Genomic DNA, 5,505 nt, shown 5'->3' on the forward strand with positions numbered 1-5,505 from the left:
ATATATATATATACACATATATTTTTTTTAATTGATTTCAGAGAGAGGAAGGGAGAGGGAGAGAGAGATAGAAACACAATGGTGAGAGAATCATTGCTTGGCTGCCTTCTGCACACCCCATATTGGGGATTGAGTAATCTGTGTATATGTCCTGACTGGGACTTGAACCAAGACCTCCTGGTTCATAGGTTGAAGCTCAACCACTGAGCCACCACGGCTGAATGACCTTTGGCTAATATTTAAACCAACAAGTTTTTGAGCTATGTTGTTTATAGCCAACACTTCAAAAATTAAAAGCCTTCTTCCATTCTTTCCCCTACCTCACCCTTTTTTACTGTTTTTATTAGGTAGATAGACCCTTGGCTAATTTTTTCTTTCCTTCTGATTACCCTGCTATCTCCAATTCCTCATTCTTTTTAAAAAAATATATTTTATTGATTTTTTTTTACAGAGAGGAAGGAAGAGGAATAGTTAGAAACATCAATGAGAGAGAAACATCCATGAGCTGCCTCCTGCACACCCCCACACTGGGTATGTGCCCGCAACCAAGGTACATGCCCCTGACAAGAATCGAACCTGGGACCTTTCAGTCCGCAGATCCACGCTCTACCCACTGAGCCAAACCGGTCAGAGTCAATTCCTCATTCTTAATCTGCATCATAACAGTCTATGAAATGGTCTGACTAGCTGCATGAATCCTAAAATTGAGGGGAAGAGAAGAAAGACAGGAATCGTGAACACTCACATTAGTCATTTTTGTATCGTAGAATTTGATTCTAATGCAGTCTCAAAAGTCAGCCTTTACACAAGCTCCAACCTATGAAAAGAGTAAGTCATGCCCTAACTCACTGGTTCTCAACCTGTGGCTCGCGACCCCTTTGGCAGCTGATTGATATTTCTCTCTGATCGATGTTTACAACTCTCTATCCTTCTCCCTTCCTCTCTGTAAAAAAATCAATAAAATATATTTTTTAAAAAAGAGTAAAGCATAGAATAAGAGTACCCACACTGAGCTCTTGATTTCCAGAAATCAACCTTTGGAGCACATTTGGGGAAATGGCACCAGTAACTATCAGGGGTGGGCAAACTTTTTGACTCAAGGGCCACAATGGGTTCTCAAACTGGACCGGAGGGCCGGAACAAAAGCATGGATGGAGGGTTTGTGTGAACTAATACAAATTCAAAGTAAACATCATTACATAAAAGGGTAAGGTCTTTTTTTTTTTTTTTTTAGTTTTATTCATTTCAAACGGGCCGGATCCGGCCCGCGGGCTGTAGTTTGCCCATGGCTGGACTAGATGATGCAGATGAATGGCTTCCTCCCATGCATTGAATAGGACAGTTGTTTAAAATTATCTTGCAATGACTCAGTCAAGGACCATCTCTAATGATGTCTTTTAGAATGGAATGTGAATATAAGAGCTAAGAACAAAAATACTTTAGCTTTCCTCTCATTTTACATTAATACACATAAAAGGAACCATTTTCACAGAGATCAAATTGACAATTTCCAGATGGGAAGGGATTTGGGAAAATGGGTGAAAAAGGTGAAGGGATTAAGAAGTACAAATTGCCAGTTACAAAAGTGGTCATGGGGATCTAAGTATCTATATATCTATATATCTAGATCTAGATCTAAATCTAGATCTAGATCTAGATATATAGAAGACTAATATGCAAAGTGTCCCCTTGTGAGTTCGACTGGGAGACCAGGAGTTCGATCTCTCGCTATGATGTGCACTGACCAAAAGGGAGCAGTGCAGAACATGGCGGGCGACCAGTGGTGGCAGCATGGTGCTGAGGGAACAAGGGAAGGAGGCAGGGAGGCGGGGGGTGGGGAATCTGATCAGCCCTGATCACTGGCCAGGCCTTGAGACCCTACCTGTGCATGAATTTCATGTACTAGGCCTCTAGTAATTATAATAACAATGTATGGTGTCTAAACTTATGGGGGTGATCACTTGGTAAGTTATATAAATGTGTAATAATAGTTGTATACCTAAAGGTAATACAATATTATATGTCAACTGTAACTGCAAAAAAATTTTTAAATTTTTAAAAAAGGAACCATTTCAGCCCAGCAGGCATGGCTCAATGGTTGAGCATTGATCTAAGAACCAGAAGGTCATGGTTCAATTACAGGTCAGGGTATTTGTCTGGGTTACAGGCTGGATCCCTTGTGTGGGGTGTGTAGGAGGCAGCCCATTGATGATTCTTTCTCATCATTGATGTTTCTATTTATCCTCCTTTCCTCTTTGAAATAAATAAAAAATATTTTTTAAAAAGGAACCATTTCAATTACATATTTAGGATGTGATTGTCCTATTCAAATATGGAGATTGAGTTACCAAACACTTTTTAAAAAAATATATTTTATTGATTTTTTACAGAGAGGAAAGGAGAGAGATAGTTAGAAACATCGATGAGAGAGAAACATCGATCAGCTGCCTCCTGCACACCCCCCACTGGGGATGGGCCCGCAACCCAGGTACATGCCCTTGACCGGAATCGAACCTGGGACCCTTCAGTCCGCAGGCCAACGCTCTACCCACTGAGCCAAACCGGTTTCGGCAAAAATATATTTCTTGATTGGTTTCAGAGAGGAAGGGAGGAGAAAGAGATAGAAACATCAATGATGAGAGAGAATCATTGATCGGCTGCCTCCTGCATGCCCCCTACTGGGGATTGAACCTGCAACCCAGGCATGTGCCCTTGGCTGGAATCGAACCTGGGACCCTTCAGTCCGCAGGCTGATGCTTTATCCACTAAGGCAAGCTGGCTAGGGCACCAAACACATTTACTACCTAATTCTTGATCTTATCAATTCAAAACTGCAAGTATGAATAATGAACCAAGTACTGTGTTCAACCTAACCCTCCGACACCATATAAGGGAAGATTATTATCTCCTATTATACAGATAAGGGGAAGCCTAATGTCAAATGACTTGCATCAATTCACACAGCTAGAAAATAGAGGAACTTGTAGATTAAACCTAGACAGTTTTTTTTAAAATGTTTCTCTAAGTTTTTTATTTTTAATATATTTTATTGATTTTTTTTTTTTTAGAGAGAGGAGGGGAGAGGGATAGTTAGAAACATCCATGAGGGAGAAACATCGATCAGCTGCCTCTTGCATGCCCCCTACTGGGGATTTGCCCGCAACCAAGGTACATGCCCTTGACCGGAATTGAACCTGGGACCCTTGAGTCTGCAGGCTGACGCTCTATCCGCTGAGCCAAACCGGTTAGGGCAAACCTAGACAGTTTAACATCAGAATTCCTACTCTTTGTAGAATATTTGCTGCTTTGTACAATCTCAGTAGTGATGTATTTGTATGTGAAGACAAAAGTATAATCAAAAGCCCTCTAAAACTATTCATGAAATAAATCACATTATTGTTTGTGGATTTAAAGACTCTTCCCCTTTCAAGACTTATGGGAACATCATAACTGTAGTTTAGGAGTTGTTAAAGAACAAAATTCAACTGAGTGAATTTGAAAATCTAAGTAATTCATGAACGGGGCAGTGTGTCATCTAGCAATTAGCAATTTGAAGAGCACTCCAAGGGAGTTGTATAAAATGTAAAGTTCTTATAGGGAGAAGAATGATACAAGGAAGCTATTAACAAAAGATAAGAAAGGATTATATTTAGACCAGGATGTCTTCTTTTGAGTTTTTATCATGCAGATGATCTCTTCTTTGTATTGGTGGTGGGTCCACATGACAGATACCTCTGGTGGAAAATTCCAGACTGGTTGATTAAGAAACAGCAATTAGATCAGGTATTAGACCTACACTTGGTATCGAGGGTTTTAGCACCAGTGCTCATGGGCCTCTGGTTTTGTCTTTAATGGGGTCAATCAATTAGCACTATGAGCCAAGAACTATTGCAAGGGGTCTGCCATTTCAAGTACCCGCTAGTTATTAAATAGATTCCAATGGTTGACTAGGAGTTCCAATGTAGCCAGAAAGTATATCAAGGCATTTAAAGTGATCACTGTAGCTCCTACACTGAAAATAGATATTAATGGAGAAAGGGTAGAAGCAGGGGAATTAGATGGGAGAATACTGTGAAAATCCAAGTGGGTAATGAAGGGGCTTGGACCAGGGTAGCCATGGTGGAAGAGGTAAGGCGTAGACAGACTCTGAATACATTTGTAAGATAGAGCCAACAAGCCCTGCCTGGGTAGCTCAGTCTTGGTAGAGTGTTGCCTGGGTAGAGTGTTGCCCCCAATACGCCAAGTTTGCAGGTTTGATCCCTGATCAGGGCACATACAAGAAGCAACCAACAAATGCATAAATAAGTGGAACAACAAAATGATATATATTTTCTCTCTCTTCTTCTCTCTCTCTAAAACCAATCAATAAATTTTAAAAAAATGATGATAGAGCCAACAAGATTTCCTAAAAGATAGGATATGGGATATAAGAATAATAGAGGAGTTAAAAATGATTTCCAAGTTTTTGTTATAAGCAACTGAAATGAAGGAGTTGCCATATACTGAATTGGGAAAGACTGGTAGGAAAAGCAGGTTGAGGGGAGACTATCAGGTGTCTACTTTGGGATTCATTAAGACCATTTAGATAACCAGGTGGGCATGTTGAGTAGACAGCTGTATATATGAGTCTGAAGTTTAAAACTGAGTTATCAGCTACACATATAAAATAGGGACATGCAAGCACATAGATTGCTTTTAAAATTATGCAACTAGATACAAGCACCACAAGTAGAAGAGAATGGATAGAGAAGAGGTATACAAGTACCGAGTCCTGGTTACTCAAAGATTTAGAAGTTCAGGTGATGAGGCAGCAATAGGATGAGAAGGAGCAGCTGATGAAGTAGGAGGAGAAGAGAAAGAAAGAACGAAGAGGAAGGGATAAGGAGTAGGAGGTGAAGAGGTGTCCTGGATGCTAAATGAAGAAAGAATTTTAAGGAAGAAGTGATTGGATCAAATGCTGCTGAGCAGTCAAATAAGATGAAGAATGAGAACTGACCAGTGAATTTAGCAACTTGGAAGCTGTTGAAAGGAATGGTTTAGTGCAGTGGTTCTCAACCTGTGGGTCGAGACCCCTTTGACGGTCGAACGATCCTTTCACAGGGGTTGCCTAAGACCATCCTGCATATCAGATATTTACATGACGATTCATAACAGTAGCAACATTACAGTTATGAAGTAGCAACGAAAATAATTTTATGGTTGGGTCACAACATGAGGAACTGTATTTAAAGGGCCAGAAGGTTGAGAACCACTGGTTTAGTGGAATGGCAGGGGTGAAAGAAATTGGTAGGAGGAAATTGGGAGACAGCAAGTAGAGACCATACTTTGGAGAAGATTTGCTACAACAGGTGGAAGAGACATGGGGGCAGGACCTGAATAGAGAAATTAGATTTAAAAAATCTTTTGTTCTTTAATTATGGAAAAAATATCAGCTTGTTTATATGCTGGTAGCAATAATCCAAAAAGAGGGAAAAGATGATAATACGGGGGGGGGGGGGGGGGCGG

This window comes from Myotis davidii, unplaced genomic scaffold (assembly GCF_000327345.1).
Source record: "Myotis davidii unplaced genomic scaffold, ASM32734v1 scaffold79, whole genome shotgun sequence".
In the NCBI taxonomy this organism is placed as follows: Eukaryota; Metazoa; Chordata; class Mammalia; order Chiroptera; family Vespertilionidae; genus Myotis; species Myotis davidii.